Source organism: Falco punctatus, assembly GCF_963210335.1.
Source record: "Falco punctatus genome assembly, chromosome: 5".
In the NCBI taxonomy this organism is placed as follows: domain Eukaryota; kingdom Metazoa; phylum Chordata; class Aves; order Falconiformes; family Falconidae; genus Falco; species Falco punctatus.
In genome coordinates this window covers 68,263,859-68,283,412 of record NC_137584.1, presented here as the reverse complement: position 1 = coordinate 68,283,412, position 19,554 = coordinate 68,263,859, and the positions used below count along the sequence as shown (strand labels likewise).

The following is a 19,554-nucleotide window of genomic DNA, read 5'->3' as shown; positions in this document are numbered from 1 at the left end:
GTGGAAGAGTGCAGCATGTGGTGTAATCACAGCTCTTCCTTCCCCACCAGCTTCCTCTAAGCAATCCGTTTAATTTTTTTCTGCTTCTGTTCCCTTAGTTTGAACTGCCGTGAATGATGTGGAGGCAAGAGATACGTACTAAAACTAGCATTTCTTATGGCAGTGTTCTGCTATTTTGTATCTGTTATATTAAGCGTGTTACAGTTTTGGAGTTTTACTTTGGAACTTAAATGTACTAAAATTATAACCTGCTTCCTTAGTGACAAGGAAAAAATAAATTTCACACGCAGTAGCAGAAATCATACTCTTTCCATCTGATTTTACTACATGCATCAATTACAGTGTTTGTGTATAATACACAAGAAGTTAATGTTTCAGGTTTCTTAATGACAGTTCTTCAAAGGAAGTTTTCTCACTGAATGGAAAGAAAGGATTATATAAAATCAGCACTTAAAGCTAGTGGTACTGTAATGCTGAAAAGTACACATAAGTGTCAGTAACCTTGTGAAATTCAGTATATAATCCGTTCAATGTTGTGTTTTCCAGGCTTCCAAAAAAGGAAAACATATATTCCCTGATACTTTGAGACAGGCATATTTTACTAGTTTTTTCTAGGAATCAATGAGTTTTCAAAACATTCATTGATAATGATAAAGTATGTTATGAAATGCTATTTTGCGATGTTGAAATAGCAAACTAGTTTTATTGCAAATCTTTCAATTACCCTCAGTTACCAGGAAAGTTAAAAGAGTTAAAAAAAACACCAAACAAGCAAAACCCCCAAATAAACATACAAACCCAAAACCATACAACAACAAAAAAAAACCCAAAACACAACCAGTTTTTTTAATTTATGATAAAGCTCTACAGCGATATTAATGTTATTCGGAGTTCCTTCTGTACATAGGGTGTGATATTGGCAACAAGTCCTGATTTATCGATGACTCCCCTTTCTATAAGACAGCTTAAGGTTTTCTCATCATCATCATCAGAGGAAAGTTACCAGCTGAACTAATGCATTCTACAAGACTTCATAGGAAAAATAATTTTGCAGCTATTTTTTCTAACTGAAATATACGTGATTTTAACTCTGGTGGAAAGAGGCAGGATAAGGCATGGAAAGGCAGGCAGCTGCCTCTAAAAGAAACAAAGCTTCAAGGAAGCTTAACATGCTGGAGTCAAGGGGGGCATATAATCTCTGTCCTAGGGTGCTAAAATACAGAGTGTCACATCAGTTCAGGGTTATTAACAGCTTTTGCTTTGGGATATGGACTTAAGGCTAAAGAGTGCTCATGAAAGAAGGACATTAAAAACTGCAGGCAATGGCAATCAAACCAGTTCAATCTCAAAATACGTATGACAGCCTTGCATCCTACTACTAGAGAAGACTTGGAAAAATTAGAAAAAGTGGGTGAAGTGAATGTTAGCTTACCAGTTGCAAATCGTGCCTTACCTTTATTATTGTACCTTACCTAGTTATTTGTGTTTTGTTAACTATATTATTTTCTTAGACCATGGAAATGTACTAAAGGTAATCGGGCCTTCAAAAAGGATCTGTTACAGTGTGCAAGGCAAAACCACATGAACTCTGAAATGGGTAAAGAATAGTTTACTGAGCCCAAGAGCTTCAATTGCTTTTGAACCTCCCACGCTCCCCTGTGATTTATGACTTGGAATTAGAAATGTTTTTGACAACATAGTATAAAACTGCTGTGCCTTGTGCTGAGCCACCTCGTAGCATCTAGGCAACCATAATGAAGGATAAGTTTGGGGTTTTTTAAGGACAACCATATTAAAGAAATACTAAAATTAAAAATAACTTTCCTAAGTTGCACCCTACTATTTATGTAACTGTTTAAGGGCCAAGGAACAGAATTTAAACTGACCTTCTTGCTGTGGGGATAAAGTGGAGGTTATCATGTCCTGCCTTTCCTGCCAGTGTATCTTTCCTGTGGTTCCCCAGTTCATTGACCTTACCCTTTGGCAGCCAGCCATGGTTGCCCCAGAACTTTTATGTCAGTTTATAGGAACCCCAGGAAGGAGGCTGGCTGGCGTTTTTCTGGTTTTGGGGAGCATGTAGGAGGGGGGAAGTTGTTCTTCCCAATAACATCTTACAGCAGAACGGGGAAAGACAAGAGAAACTTCTCAAGTCCTTGATTCCCTACTCCACACTAGAGCAGGCTCAGTGCTGCTGAGGTTCAGGTGCTTCCTGGTTCCTTTTCCTAAAGGCACATAGGCCAGCTGGGAACAGCAGGGATATAATATATTTCAATGAGTAGTGTCTACACCAAATTAGGTACTGATCTGGGGATCTGGTGGTGGGATTTCCTTTCTTACTCTGCCACTGTAGCGCAAAAGCAAGTCACTTTGAACAGGTTAGGGAATTTGCTTTAAAGTATTGATTGTGGTTTCTGATCCCTTTTAATAGCCTGGTCATCCCCAGTGTTGCAGAAGCCTCTGTGTAGTTTTTGTACAACAGGTAATTGCTTGCAGCATCCCTGTAATATCATTCACAGGTTATGCTAACTGTATGATCTTCAGGAGCCAGTATGTCAAAAGTCCTCTCACAAACAGGCAGACACATTGTTTGGTGCTCAGTGGTGCAGTTCAGTTGTCTCCTTTTCATGAGGTGCAGTTTGGTTTTCTGATGGCAGGCCCACTGCGGGGGAAGGGGCTGGAGGGATGACTTTGCACTTCTCTCATCCTGTTAAGAACAACATGCACCACAGCTGGAGTAAACAGGGAGAACTGTACCCCTCTCTCCCAACCTTACGATATCTCACACCGCAGCCGGAAACCTGCTAGGCAGCCAGCTGTAGTCTTGTGGGGTTTTTGCTACCTCTGTTACATCATGTGTTGCAGCTTTTCATCAGCAAATTTCTGACGTTGCTGCATCATGGTGTAGGCAGTGTGAGATGTTATCTTGTACATCACAAGCACTGTACGGATGGGTCTTGGCATGTAACAGTTCACAAGCTTCTCCTTATTTCTCAGACTGAGGAGTCTGCTGTGGGCCATCTTTACTCAAAACTCTCTTGCTTCCATTTTTATCTTAAAGGCACAAAAGAGGTCAAGACAGGGAAATTTGACCAAACTTTCAGAAGATGATGATCAGTAACAAAAATTATGCAGGCACGGGTTACCTGGGTTTGGTAGGAGAGAAATTACAACCTGACTGTTGGTAAGTCGGTGATGATAATTCATGTGATTATGAACTGCTGGGGCAAAGTCTGAGGCTGCAAGAGAGGGAGAATCAGAGAGTTTTTCATGAATATTTGGGGTAATGAACTTGAGGTAACATATGATGTGCTATATAGGACAGAGTCAGGGTTTGGTTTCACTCAAGAACCAACAGATCAGGATTTTAAGAAGGGCAGGGGGAGAATGGGGGAGTAGAATGGACCTGCTGCTACTGCTAACAACCATTAAAAAAATACAAAGCCAGCTGCTCTCAGAGCAGAGCTTGATCCTTTCAGTGCCTTTAACAGCACAGTATATATTCAGAGGAGGTGAATTCATGAGGCCCTATGGACCTACACCATGGCATTACACAAAAATGCAAACCCGAACAATGGGTGGCCTCAGCGGTTCCATCTGGCTCACCATTAACAAGGTTAAAGTAAAGTGGGTTTCCTTGGCTGTGTCACACACAATTTACACTTCAGATGCTTTAACTTTGGAGCTGGACCAGAGGGAGCACCATTCTGAACGCACGTGGCGAGGGTCTCTTAATATGTGTGGTAACCGTATTTGGTATTGATGCTCTTTGAAAGATAACAGAGTATTAGCATTTAGATAATTCCTAAGTACTATTTGGAAAGTGCAGATTTTTTGGCTAAATAATTTAAAAAAAATATTTCCTGTCTTCAAATTGGAATTACAGTCAAATACTGTTTACTCAAAATATTCTAGGGACATTTTAATTAGCGGCTGGATTCAGATAACAGCAGAAATTATTAGAGGCTAAGAAATGTTACCACCAGCACTTCTGGTATGGTAACCTGAAAACTCCAATCCACTTTTAAGCTAAAAGGGATACTGATACACTGAAATGTATTCTGTTGTAAAGCCTTCTGTTTTCAGAGCCACCAAAATACTTAGCTAATAGCATAGTTAACCATGGCAGATAATGACCTTTAAAAAATTTTAGCTGTAGAGAACCAGTGGTACATCAAAGGTATGTTGGCTTGTTAATTTCTGTGCCATTGAGTGTAATAAAGCATTGGAATTATCACAGCATTTTGCAGAAACAGTGCTCTTTGTCTCGGCTTTGAGATGCTTCAAGGGAACCCAACTGTCCTATAGGTTGTCCTGTTCTTGAATAAAAATTCAGTTGTTATTGAATGAGTATCAAAGTTGATAATTCAATTGTGAAGCTGGTTTATGATCTTTAAGACAAACATTTGAGCAGCTGTCTCTGTGGTAAACACCTAACCTAATTTCCAGAAAGAGAATACATCTATTGCTGCTGCAGAGGTGTTCAGGGCTTTCCGCAGAGCAGGACAAGTGTTGCACTGGATGGCAAATGCTACAGGAAACCTAGCCACCTTGGCTGCCTTTGACTATGAATCATGAGTTCAGTAACGGTGCAGAACTTCATACTCCTCCTGAAGCTCAACAAATAAAATTGCATACCATAAAACCAGCAGACGTTATTAACTAACAGTTATCAGTGACGTTAGAGGTTTCTCATAGGAAGGCCCTGAGCAAGCATCCTTCCACACTGAGCTTCCTCCTTGGTGAGCTGTGCAGTACCACTGTGATGGGGCATGCTTCCTCTCAAGCGTACTGCTGAAAGATTGGCTCTGGCCTCACCGGTGTTGAACAGCCCCAGAGTTCTGTTGCACCTTCCAGGCTTTGCTAGCAGGTGAGCCAATGTCACTGACGATGGCCTCCATTATGTGCCATTAATAGAAGGCCTGGCATGAATGGCTCTATGCTTGTTTATCCCTCTCCTTCCTCTGTTGTCCAACTCTCAGACCCACCCTCACAGCCCCTCTATGCTGCCCTTTCATATCTCTTTACAAAGACACTTTAGTTTCTGACTGTATGCAGCAGTCCTGTAATCATAGCCGTGATTATTGTAAGGTGCCATTCGACAGGCATGTCAAAGTTGCGAAGCCTGTCTGAAAGGCTCCCTGCCTGCTGCATTTGAGGTCACTATACCATAGGCAAAGCAAATGGAGCTGAGAAGTCATTTTATGATTAATTGGTCACAAACCATTGATGTTCCCTTCTCTTCTTCCTCTTCAGCTACCAGACTGCTCTCTGTCTGTGAGCAGCAGCTTTTGAGTCAAGCCCTGTCTTCACAATAGCCTCAGAAAGAAAATAGTTGGAGAGCTATTCTTGCTGAGTCCTGGCAGGTGCAGTGCTTCCGCACCAAGCATTGCAGTGGAAGGAGAATGAAGAATAATACAGCTAGGCAGAACCTGTGAAGGAGGTAGAAGGGAAACTGTCCAGCTGCAAGTAGCACTTGCATGAGCATAATACGGGAAATGCCCCAGCTATGCTGTGCGTGAGTAGTGGGAGAGTTCACACAAAAAAGGGATTAGTTAACCTGAAATAGGTATGGTTGATTTATGGGGAATATGTAAAAGAATGGTATAAAAACATACTTACTTAGAGGAGGGAAAATACGCGTCTCTGTGTGCTGTATTTAGTGTGTATTTAACTCAAAGCACAATTTGCAGCCAACTCAGCTACTTTTTTGTCAATTAAGTTCTTTTCCAGCTCATTGTCTCTAGCTGAAAGGGAATTTAGCCACAGCCACTCTGTTTATGAAACCAAGTTCAACATCTGCATTTTTTTTCCTGTGATTCTTTCATCCATCCTTCACATACACACTCCTGCAGGTGTAGATCAGATAAATTAAATACTCTGACATATTTGTGAACCCAGGTAGAAATCCAGTATAGATTTGTATGAAGGCTGTGTGTGTGCTGTGACCAGGAGTAAGTCCCAGACCACAGGGTGCAGTTCCACATTGCGGTTCCTCTGGTAAGAGCATTTGAGGATGATGGGAATCTCACTGCTTAATCTATTCTCTCCTACCTCCTGCCAGTGTTTTATCACACCCACGGTTACGCCAATGCAATGTTTTATGATTCTGCCTTGAAACTGGAGGTGTGATGTGAACCAAGCTAAACAAACACTACAAACTGAAAAAAGTTGATGCATTAACTGAAAACTTTTGCTGTTGAGAATTGGCTAGCAGGTTTAGTTACTGCATGGATCATCCTCAGGAGTTTTTTGAAAGCAGATCATATGTCTTTGGAATTATTCTTCTTGAAAAGGGGGCTGTTTACTGAGTGATTATCTTCCACTTATTTTCACATTACCAAAGAAAAGCTATGAATGAAATGCGAAGTAGTGGAGCTGGAGCCCTGGTCACTGCTCATGGCTCTGGATGGATTGCAGCATTCAGGCACAATCCCTGGCAATTCCCTGCATTCTGTCTGGCACAGCATACTGTTGCTAGCTAGTTTCACAGTGCGGAGTGTGAAAGCAGAAGGGCACGCACCCCAGGAGCTGTCACTGATGCTGCCAAGACAGCAGGCAGCGGTGGCACTTGCCGAGCAAAGCTTTGCAGGAAACTGGGATGAAAGCTAAGCACAGCAGTTTGTTGAAGACATTCTGGTTCAGACTTTTGCACCATGTAGAAAGTGTGTGTTTTCTGCACCTGATTCTCATTTTTGTGCTTCCTGCCAACAGGGGATGAAAAAGACCTGTGGAGGGTTTTTCTGTATTTGTGATAAGTCCAGTTAAGCTCTTGATAGGCCTCATTTTCTCTGCGATGTTTGGAATGTAGACATAAACGAAATGACTTTTCACAACTTGTCTATGACTTTTCATCCCAATAGTTGGACAGTAGTGAAATAGGCATAACAAAGATGGCAGTTTCAAAATCAGGTATTTTATGCATCATCCAGGATGTTCTTGATCCCTGCTGTAGTTCAGTGAATGCCAATTAATTTGTGGCCTGATCACCATACAGTTGTACTCTGTTGTACCATAAGTTGGTTTTTTTGCTTGCTTTACCAGGTACAGTCCCAAGGGGCACAGACTTAGATTCTCAAAGCTATGAGGATCTTCCTGGCCTCTGAAGTCAGTGGGACTTAGGCATTTAAGTCCCTGTAAACGTTTCATTATACACAACAGGGTCACACAGGCTGCCTGTGTCAGGAAAAGAAGGTAATGCCACACTCTCTATCACCAGCTTCTGAGCCTAGGAATAATGAGACTTTTCTGATGGACATTTCTGGGCTGTGCTTGAGTTTCAGAGTCCTGAGTGAGGGCCACAGTCTCCATCCATTATGTGGTTATTTGGAATTGATTATTTCCAGGTATTTTGGATGTTTAGAATTAGAAGGTTTGTAAGGAGGAGAGCCAAAGGGATCTTGACTGAGGAAGAAGGCTTTCTGGCCTTACAGGTTTTCAAAAGTGAGGCTGGTTTAATAAACAATTGGTTTGTTATCCCGGAATAGTCTAGGAAGTATCATCTTATAAAGGTCTGGTCCCTTGTCTTCTGTGGCTAAAATTGTTCAAGTATTACTATTTTCAACCACACAAAAGGCATCAGGTTCCTAGATTTAATATTTGGGTGCTGCCAAAAGCCTTGAAACCTGGATTTACTTGCTGTATCTTGTATGACTTGAGGTTTCTACTGGACAGCCAGCAACTCAGTGCTGTGGCTTACAGCTAAGCCCCCCAAAATTACCACGTTGGCTTCTGAGACCTCCTCTTCACCTGCATGGCCCAAACAAGTGAGCACACGTTAACCTACATAAAAGGTCCCCAAGGGTTCACCACATACCTCACTCTGCGAAAGACATGTTTGGATGCAAGCCTTCCCTCAGTCAGGAGGTTGCTGTGACCTCCAGATGGTGGTTGTTCACCTTTTTGAAGAAGGATTCATAGATTGTAGGTAAGAGACAAGGGTTTCTCGTCTCACTGTCTGGGGAGCTGACACCACCAGCTGCAGGAGGATTACACCTAGTGCTGTGTCATGGTTTAACCCCAGCCAGCAACTAAGCATCACGCACTCACTCCTCCTACCTGCCCCCACACACACACACACACCACGGGATGGGGAGGAGAATTGGGGGAAAAGGTAAAACTCGAGGGCTGAGATAAGAACAATTTAATAACTGGAATATTATAATAGTAAGAAGAAGAAAAAGGAGAGAGGGAAGGGGAGAGGAATAAAATCCAAAGGAAAGAAAGAAGTGATGCACAATACAATTTCTCACCACCTGCTGACTGATGCCCAGCCAGTCCCCAAGTAGTGATCGGCAGGCCCCAGCCAGCTCGCCCCACTTCACATACTAAGCATGACATTCTATGGTGTGGAATATCCCTTTGGTTAGTTCAGGTCAGCTGTCCTGGCTGTGTCCCCTCCCAATTCCCCGTGCCCCTCCAGCCCTCTCGCTGGCAGGGCCTGAGAAACCGAAAAGCCCTTGGCTTGGTATATACATCACTTAGCAACAAACTGAAAACATCAGTGTGTTATCAACATTATTCTCATACTAAATCCAAAACGCAGCACTGTACCAGCTACTGAGAAGAAAAAACCTAACTCTATCCCAGCCAAAACCAGGACATGGTGGAAGCAACACCACAAGGTGTGGGGTGGAGACTGTGCCTGGAGGGAGCGGGCAGTGGTGGAGGCTCTGGGCAGCGCAGAGAGGAGAGTTCAGCTACAAAGCACAGGGCAGCTCTTAAGAATGATTGTGTGCTTTTCACAATGGTGCAGTAGTACAGATACCTAACGCCGAGGCCCAATACAATTTGTTACTGCACCAGCTGAGGGTTGTGACATGTGTGCCACCCGTCAGGAGTAGCAGTGAGGAAGGGTTCACACAGATGGAGGACACAGACTGGGTGGTAGGGGCCCTGCTCCAGCCTGGTACCGAGCAGCCAGGCTCCCTTGCTTTGCCTGCTCCCTCTACCCAGCAATGGGCATTTATCCAGAACAGAAAAAATAAATAGATCCAATTCTGTATCTAGCTGGGAGTTCAAATCCACTGCCCCAGCTGGTTCAGCTGCAATATTGTAAAGTCTTGTAGGAGAAGGATACTCTCAGTGTTTCCTGCAGAAGATCTATCACTGGAATAACTAACTGTTCAATGAATATTAAGAGTTGTCTCTCTAACCTCGTATCAGTACGGCCAATTAATTACTAAAACAGGAAGAAAAGGGGTTTTGGTCAGAGCTAATGAAATCCTATGGATTCCTGTGGATTTGACACGTTACATGTTCCATTCATAGCCACTGCAGTATGTCCCAGTCACCTTCCCATGTCTTCTAACCTGTTCCCAGAGCCTGGGACTGGGGGAAAACAGACAGGCTACCAGCATAACTGAGTAATCCTTTATTTTCCCAGAAGTTGGGATTTGTCCTCCAAAACAGGAGAACTCGTAACCATCCCCCGTGCAGAAATTCAGTACCTTGCTGGTCTGTGCAGACTTTGCATAAGTGGCTGCAGAGACATGTCTTCTTCCTCCCCAACCAGAGGTTTGATTCATCACTAGCAACCTCAGGGCTCGCATTAAAAATGCATTGCCTTTTCTGCCTTCGTGCACTTCCAGTCTTAATGTAGTTTTCCTGCCCTAGCACAGTGAATGCTACTGTATAACCGGAAGGTTGTTTGGTTTAGAGTATAGATGAATTGTTCAGGCACAGACAGGGTGAGGACATTAATCACTCTTCTGGTTTGTGACTGCTTTCAACATTGTAAATTCAGGGCTTCCATAATTGAACCCAAGTTGTGGCTGGGTATGAATTTCTGATCAAAACTACAGATAGCTGGTCCTGCTGTGCCCAGTGAGCGTATCCATTGCATTTTCCTTTGGCCTGTGCATTCAGTGTCCAACGTGTAATCTGCGTCCCCTTGCATTGATCATGACTGGGGTGCCCTTATCTGAATTGTTCTTTGCTTTCAAACATTTTAAGTCTAGGGTTCCTGTTTTATCTAAATCTCCTGATGGAAAGTTCATCCGTCTTGCCAGGAAAATTGATTCTTGGCCTATAAACATCCTTACTTTTGAAACTGTTCATTCATTCTTTCTTAACTTGAAAGGTTGAGCATAAAGGGGCAGAAGAATCAAACATATCACTCCTCTACCTTGGCCATAGTTCTTTGGTTTTCTTTTTTCAATTTTGTGATTTATGCTGCATTATGCTTTCAAGTGTTACATCAACCAGCAAACACAGATTTACAGGTGGAACTGAGGGGCTTCGGCCTGCATTGCTGCGCTGCCTCCCAGCTTGTGTCAGCCTGACCTCTGCAACCAGCCTTGGCTGCTGCAGTGTGACTTTTCAGTATTCATACACAGTGGGAAATTCTTGTCTCTTTTACACTGCTAAAGTTAATAGAGAATAAGCTCAGTGAAGTCATCAGAATTGCTCTGGATTTACACCCATGTCACTGACAGCAGAGTTAAGACCATTAAGATGCTCTTTTTCTAGGCAGATGCAATGTTTTAAAAAAGTTTTCTTCACCTCATTGTTATCATTTTACTGGAGTGGTATCAATTATGAAGTAATCACAGCCAAGGGAGATAAAGTGATCTAGTTTACCACATGTAGTAAAATTATTTCAGTTGTGTTTCATTATTTTGAATTGTACACAGAATTAGCAGAATTCAGAGAAAGAAGTATTAAACTCAAACCTGTGTGTGAAATTTGCCATCCTGAGGCCAAACTAAGAAAAAGGAAACACAAAATTTTGAAGTAACACTGTTGGTTTTATGTGTGCAGATGTGTTTTTTCTTTTTATGTATATAGTTATATAGAGAATTCACAACAAAGATAAACCTGGTGGTGAGAAAGGACAGAATAGTAAAAAAATGGCATTATTTCTCTTTTGATTCTCATGGATCGGGCAGTGTGGGGCAACAGAAATACCTGCCTCAAGTGTGAATTAAAAGCTTGAACATGAGGCTTTATCCTGTTGAACCTGAATCCTCTTTTCATGCTTTCCTATTGCTTCTGCATTTTTACGTGAAAAGTTTCAAAATATTCTTTTTTCCTTTAGGATGTTGATAGCCTTTTAAAAATGTATCATAGAAAATGCTGAACACAGCCATTTAGTAATAATGTCAATATATGGAGCTAGTTTATTTTAGACATCTTGAGTTTGGAAATGTGAATTAGGAACTGACTGCTTGCTTTCTCAGTCAGTGCATCAGTGTGATACAGATTTCCCTTACCCGTAAAATGTGTCTAAAGAGCATCTTGATGGCTTAATTGTTCTTGTGGGTATTGAGCATGTGAACTTATAGGTGCTTTTTCAAGGAAAACCAACCACCATGTTCAGTGTCCTTTTGTTACACAGTTGGGAAAGGAAGCCTTGCCTGTATTTCATGTGACAGGACTTTATCGATTCCAAGAGCTCTGGAAGGAACCCCTATATAGAGATAGAGCTGGCATGGCCTTCTCATAGTGAGTGTGTCAGACAGCAACTGTCTTTACTTCTGAAGAATGCAATGAAGATGTGAGTTGCTGCTCAAATCCTGAAATCCTTAAACCACTTGTGAAGCCTATGTAAGTCATCATTCATGTAAGTCATCCAATTCAGTGAACGTAACAGGAGAATCCACGTCAAGACTAGGATCTAAGCCCGTGCTCCTCTTGCTAGGCATAAATGCACAAAGTTTCAGAAATAAGGGATACCGAAAGTCATATAACTCTAAATTGGTATTTGGGGAAGAAGAATAGGTTATGAACTTCCAGAGCAGCCGCCTTCCTCCTCTTCTTCCTCTACCACTTTTTGCTTCAGTGCTCCAGCCTACTGCCAGGAAGCTGTTTGCAGTTTCCTGCTGTTAGGAGGAGTTGATGCTACTTATATTTATTGCTAAGGTTAGTGATAAAATAAGGAACAAAACAGAAATGGCAGTTTTTAACAACTGATTCCCAGTTACCTGCTACCCTTTTATCTCATCTATGGATTAGCTGATCAGTGCATGTAGAAACCCTGGTACCGGCTCTGCTGTGAAGCCGATAAGGTCAGGCATGCCTCTTAGCTCATGAACGGCACCTCACTGACCCAGAAAGAGTTGAGCTGGTTTTATGCAGCGTGCATCCCTATCCACATGGCCAGGAGGCTCAAGCCGCCTCTGTGAAGACTTCTGGTGTTACTGAACTATGCTGCTGTAAACAGGGGCACCAAGGAGTGCTTTCAAACACGGGCACCCAAGGTCTGCTTAGTCATGGCCACCCCCCTGCCTGCCCAGTGCTGCACGCCAGCTAACTTCAGCAACAGGCTGCAAATGTGGGTACACGCTGCAGTGATACCCTGAACAAACCTGTACGGCAGCCTGTCCGCCAACATGAACTATGGAAAATACTTTTGTTTTTAAAACAGCTGCATACAGAACTATTTTAATTTAAAATCCTTTTTCTTTTATTGTTCCCACAGAAATTAAGGCGTACAAGGGAAATTTGTGATTGAGAGTATTTGTGTGTGTGGTTTCATAATGCAGAAAGATTAACAGCAGTAGACTTATTTGAAATCATGGTATAACATTTCATGTTTGAAATGCGTGATATACGATTGTTTAAAGCATAACTTACTTAAACCATCACTGATCTTGTATCTGCTTTATCTGGAAGGTTAAAGCCATTAAAATATATACATTCTTTGCATGGTATATTGATACTGCTGGAGCAAAACCATCTTTCATGTTATTTAGAAAAAAGACCTCGCTTTGTAAATTGTTATTTCAGGAGTTCTTAACTCTCAATATAAAGAAAAACCCTTTTGTTGTAACAAATGAAAGTATATCCAAAGCATTCCTCCGTGAGGATGCATTTCATAAGGATTTTTATGTGATTATGTGAAAAATAATTTTCCTACGTGTCTGTAAAGAGGGCTGAGTGGGTAGCAGAGATAAGATTTCATGCAAAGGAAGAAAAAATGGAAACAACATTGTTTTGTTGAGGTTATTTTTTAAGAGCTGCTGCCCATGTAGGCCTTTCCATTTTTGTGGAGAAAAAGCTGGTTTGTGCATTTTAAACCACCTTTCTGTTTCATTGTTGTTCTTGGTTCTACAAAAAAAAAAAAATCCACCTTCCAGTAAAATCGTATTAGTAGGTTTTAAACAAATGTATTTCCTCACACACTTGAGCTAAATTGTATCTCGACAGCCATGATTTATCAGGCAAATGCCCACGTTGTTTGTCAGCTTCTTTGTTTTGGGGCGTGAGGGGGAGGGGAAACCCAAGCAACAAAAGACCGTAACCTATTGATATTACTTCTGTGATACACCGGGGAAAACAGATTGATTTAGAACTAACCACAGAAAACTAGTTGATCTGATGAGTTTATGGTGGAGCATTTTTATTTATTTATTTGTAACAAAAGTAAACATCATCAATATTCGACCCTGTGTTATTGGAAGCCTTGCAGACAGTGGGTTTGTGTCAGTGTGCTGGGGCTATCTCTAAGATGAAAGAAGGCAAGCTTAAAAAAATGGAGGAACCTTGTTTTTCTCACGAAATTGAAAGTCTCCGATCTCTGGTATGTTATTATGTGTTGTTGGATTTGTAGGAAAAACAGATAGATAAGCATTTTTATTTTATTTCATCTTTATTTCTTTAGGAGGTTATTTTTATTTTAGAAAATGGTATTTCTGTTAATCTTAAAAAGCTAGTAAAGCACAGGAAATTTTCAAACTGAATTTTACTGAAGAACAACAGCCTGCAATTAACTTTCCCAGCATGTGTCACTTCTGCACAGCATTTTGTGTAAATGAGGGGTTCAGGGTAGCAAATACTCACAGGATAAGTACAAATCTAAATGTGGCCCTGATGTGCCACTTTCCAAATTGATAACACACTATTTTCCAACATACTTTGCTAAAAATAATTACACTTTTAAAATTAAACTCATTTTTTTTTCATGGATTGCTAAATGAGGGTGCTAGTAAAGTTCTCTGCCTTAGTGTGACCCAGCTTGCTGGACGCACCATGAATGTTCTGATGAAGATGCTAAATGCTCCATTCAGCAACGGAATGCTTTAGTTTAACAAGATTAACAAGATAATTTCTCTTAATCTTAAATTATCTTTCTCAGTATTATTTCAGTATTTGGTATTTTGAATACTAATATCTTATTAGAGTGTTTTCAAAGTTTACCTGTATTCTCTCCTGCATTCAGCTACAGCTTAAGAATTAAAGGTTGATAAACAAAATGGCATGAAACCCGGCAATGTGCATGCGAGCAGAAACATTCCAGCTATTTCAGAGGGCAGTGGCAGAGTGTGTACGTTCAGTGCCCCTTGTGTATGTCTCCTTGACTCGCTCGCAGTTTTCATCCTTTAAAAACAAAAAGCTGAGCCACATTTCTCTGTCTTAATTCCTCACCGGGTGCGGGGAGCAGGGCAGCTGCAGGGCACGGCTTGGCAGTGCAGCCATGCACTGTGACAAGGCTGTGTTTTTTTAAAAAACACAGGCTGGCTTTATTTCTCCTGGGATTTAATGCTTCTTAAAAGGTTCTGGGGGGAGGAAGAAATGTCCCAAAACAGTGCCTGTAAGGGAATCCCCCAGTAAAAGCAGTGGAGGAAGGAGTGAAATGCCAGAGGAGCTGGTGGCCAGTATGGGGCTGCTAGTAGGTGCTGGCTGCTGCTCATTGTGCGTGGGGCTCCCCGGGGTCCCCACCACCTCCTGCTCCTCCCCTGCTTCTCCTGCTCTTGCAGCTTGTTGCCCTGGCAGCCAACCAAACTTTTTTATTTTCCAAGGATTTTCCAGGGATTCCATTTTGCCTGGTTTTAAGTTGGAGTGACAGCCCCCCCATATTTAGTTCCAACATTTCTTGCTCTGAAAGGATGAAGTGCTGTTTTAAGGCATAAGGCTAATGCCCTGTTTCAAAAAATACTCGAAGTGTTTTTTCACTTTGAAGTCTAGGCTTCTGAGCAAGAACGATTTTTGTATTATTTTGTATTATACCTGTATTAAGTAAATATATAGTACATATATGTATTTTTATATATACATACACACAGATATAGAGTATATAATACAGTAACATACAAGAGGTGCCCATTCAGCAGCAATCACCTCTCATCCAGTCAGTCTTTGGAGAGCAGCTGTGACAGATTTGATATCCAGGATTTTGCTACTGGATTATTTAAGTAATCCATTAAAAATATATTTATCTCAAAGACAGTTTGAAATTACCAGATGCCTGACAGTCCACGTCTTAGTCCTGCAGAGGTGTTGGAAGTGTTTCTCACTCATCCCAGGTGGTGCCTGAGCAAGCACATGCTTCCCCGAGATTTTGAGCGTTTACATCCACCAGCAAGAAGTGTCCTCTTGCACTGCCCCATGGCCTGATTTTCAAGACAGGTCACTGAAACCCTTGAAGAGTAAAACATCTCAGTTTTGTCTAAGATCCATATTTCTGTTAGATCATAGATAGTTTAACCTTCCTTTACAGGAAAATAGGATAGTTCAAGGGATCTGCTGCATGTTCTGTCTGAAAGAACTGGCCTTTCTTTAGATGTGTTGTGAAAGTAATTACTAAAACAGACAGCACATTTAGGTGCAATTTTAAATGTTTCCTTTGTGCTTTAACTGATTGGTTGGCATTCACTGTGTCCTAAAAACATCTTAACATGCTCATACTGTTAGAGTTTTGCCATTTTTCAAAGCATTAAGGTTGCTAGATGGAACACTGTTAGCCAAGATGCAGGTTTTTGTTGTCTTACAGCATTAGGAAAAACAAAAGATGAGTTGGTGTAGGGAATATCCCGGCAATTTATTTTAGTCTTCCTCTGACTATACTCTCTTTCTTCCTTCTGCTATCACTATTAGATATTAACACCACCACCACCACCAAGGAAAAGTCAGTCATTGGGGTAATTTTAATGCTTTTTCTCTCAACAGGTTAGTGTGGAGCTACACAAACGATTCTGTACTTGTCCTATATATTGGATTATCATCTAAATCATATTATGAAGCAGCATGAAGAAGCAAGCAGTTGTGCTTGCCCTCCTTACTGCTTCTCTCTGCTGAGCTGGGGCATTGTTGTTTTAAAAGGGATAGGGCTAGGGCATGCTTCCTAAGTAGGAGTTGACTGCTGGGACAAGGAAAAAAGCTGAAAGCTAGAGAGCATTTTATTTTGCATTTGCATTTGGTTGTGAAATTGAGCACTTATGAATTTCAGTCATCAGCTTATTGCAACTCATACAATATAGTTTGTGTTGGAACCTATACACGTTCTTCTTGTTCATGTGTTTCCTTTAATATGTATAGTTCGGTGTAATCACAAATCTTGAGAATATTGAAATACAATGCTAGACATGTTCCTCAAGGTTGTTCCTTTATTACAATGTTCATCCTTTTTATATCAGAAAATCACAGTGATTCACCATCCTGTCAGTGCTGTAGTGAAGAAAGGATTCCCTGTTAGGATAATTGCCACCTCTTTATTTACTGTGTTGCATTATTTTTTGAGCCTAAAGCTACCTAGTGAATCATGGGAGCCTACTGTAAGAAAGACAGTCCTGTTTTAACAAATCCTTCTTGCTGGTGCTTTTTTGTAAGGGTTACTTATACTATAATTGCACTGTAAGGGCTTTTTGTGGTTTATTCATCTCATGATGTAATTTATACTCAAACTTTTATGTTCTGTTTAAGCTAACATAGGTTATTTCCATGGTGTTTCTGAAGTGAAGAAATACTTGTTATGGTTGTACTAATCTAGAGTTTCTGAGAACATACTTAAATGAGAATTTGCTAAGTTTCTTAGCATGAGCCGGCTTGCATCTTGTTCTATATATGTACATAGGGATGTGGATGTATAAGTTTGTGTGTGCATATCATATCGTTATGTTGTAACATAAGTATGTACAGAAGAGAGAAGAAAAGAGTTGAAGCGTTTTGGACAAAAGGGTTAATACCATATCTTAATGCATGTGGATGATGCCATGTGGTATCATTTGTGAGCTCTGAGGTGGCTGTCCATTTCCTTTTTGGTGTAAATCCCTTGAGAGGGAAGGCATTTCAGAGCGGGGTGTGATCTGTTCTCCTGCTAAGAGTGATTGACAAGGAATGAATAAATAGTTAAAAGAACTGAATAAATACCACCCTCCTGTTTAAGTCCAGGCACACCCTGCCTGGCACATATATATTCTAATGCGATACTTTAGCCAGATGCTTGAGTTGGTAACAGAAAGCATTCCTGAAAAGCCAAATCATAGTTTAATCAGAAATGCATTAATGGAGTTTTCTTTCGTGGTGACATTTTAGCAGTGATTTGAATAAATGCAGGGAATTACAGTATTTTGCAAATAGGATGTATTGATAAATATATATGCAAAAGGTGAGGGACGCCTCTCGACTGGAAGCAGGGGCCCTGGCAGCAGGTTCTTGGTCAATTGGTGAAGTGAAATGTTTCACTGAATTGGCTAACACAGTGCATACCATAGTGACTGATTAAATTGATTTGTCCATGGCTACTGCCTACCCTGCTACCGAGGCCCTTAAACCTATTTTCAAACTTTTTCTTTTCTAACCATTCTAAATACATGTGATATTAAGGGAAAGAAGCAAGTGCAAATGCATTCACAGCTATAAAATTCTGCACTCTGAATTATGATAAAATGCACAATTTCCAGAATGTCTGCACACTCCCATTTTATATTCTATTATACTATGCTTAGCCCAGGAACAAGTACACTGCTAGAAACCGATGAGAGGATAATAATCAACATCATACTTTAATACAACCTAAATACCACATTTGTGAATTCTTAGATGTATTTATTGGAGGGGTAGAAAGTAAAACACTGAAGCATTTTTGTTCTTGCTGATCTTTTTTTTTTTTCCCCTAACTGCATATTTTACTTACTGTTTTATCCAGAAGGTGTTTAGAAAACTTGTCAGGGAAACACAGGTGAATTTTGTTTAAGAAAACTGGATGCTACTGTTAAGTGGGGGTCATTATTTTGAAAATAACTGCAGTAATTTGGAAAAAAATAGCCAGATGGATGTTGTTTAATAACTTGCAATTATTTTTTTTTATTATGGCGGAAAAAAGCTTGGTGTTTTGGTCTTATATCAGGATATTTGTATTTTACAACATATTTAGTATGTCCTTTCCCTACCTAAGCTAGGGAAATCAGTACTAAATGACAATGGGGCTTGTATGTGTTGTTTTCTTCTTGATTCAAGGGAAGCATTATATTCTGTGCCTCTTCATGGGTTATTCTGTAGTATATGCAGACAGACTAGGGTAAGCATAGTCTTCAGATTCCATTGAAAAATCGCATAAAACTTCAGTGCAGTGGTGACATAAAAATAGAACCAGTTCACCTAAAATATGTTATTGCAGTTGTCATAGAAGTGCAGAGTTCAGTATAATGGGTTTGGGGTTTTGTTTCTTGTTAATCTTTAGGGAAGATGCGACAATTTAATTACAATGTTTTCTGAAAGGATAATGAAGTTCTGTTCATCACTTCTCTAAATTATAGGTCAGTCTCGTAGGGCATGACAGCATGCCATCAGCAACTTAAGCTTTTCTTTCAGTTGTCTCTTACAGTAAAGATATGGTTAATATCTTGCTAATAGTGGAGAAGAGATATGAAGGAGGAGGTGCTGAGGGATTGTTTCTTGGAATGGATTTGCAAATGTTAACGGCCATTTTGCAGTCCTTTTGAAAACCATGCGAGTTTGATCAACAATATTTCTTTGGAAGGTAAATTCTGTAGGTGAGACTCCAGCTATACATACAGGTTTGCATGAACTAAACTTACTGGTTTTGTATAGACTTATAATGACCACTAAATACTAGTTGGAACAGTGCCTTGTTACTTTCCACGAATGTGAAAAATTAAGATATTTTGATGTTGCAGAACATGTTGCGCTGTTTTGTACACGTAGTTAGTTATAGTTAGTCTTTTTTAATCCTTGAGTTGACTCCACCAAGCCTAAGTATTTGTGCAATTGTTTTTTGAATTAGTTGATGGTTAAGGGAAAGAAAACAAATTATTAGTTTAGTTCTTTCCAGTGGAGCGTTAGATTATAATAAATTAAATGTCTATGCATTCAGTGCATGTTTTTATAAAAGAAACAAACAGAACCCGTTGAAAAATAGCTAAAATAGAAAGGTCAGTGGTGAACACGATGGGCATAGGATCACCATGGCAAAGGTGGAGAATTATTTCTTCGTATCATGTTAGAATAACGTAATGCAAGGACTGGCATTCCCGGCACGTGTTGCCAGGTGAGAGGATTCAGTAAGGATTTGCTGGGCATTTCTTCGGGACTGCCCTGGCTAACAAGCTTAATGGAAGGGTATTTGTGGATTTTAGCCGTTTTTGAGGACTGGGGAGCAGACGTGGCGCGGGGGAGGCGGCACTCTGTGCCGGCGTGGCCCAGGGGAGATGGCACCCCGGCTCGCGGCGCGGCGGTTTCAAGAGAAAACAAACGAACCCCGCTTTATGGCGCCTGCCGGGGCTTTGTTTATTTTGAATCGAAACCGTGAATGCCGTTACAAACCCTCTGCACCACAAGCACCGCGGAAGCTGGGCGCGGACCCGTGCCCCCTGCGCC

General features: G+C 40.9%; 1 protein-coding gene across 6 annotated transcripts in view; it reads left to right on the top strand.

Moving 5' to 3' along the window:
• LIN28B (lin-28 homolog B) overlaps positions 1 to 19,554 on the top strand; it is a 116,190-nt gene that overhangs the window by 79,734 nt on the left and 16,902 nt on the right. The window lies entirely within an intron of this gene.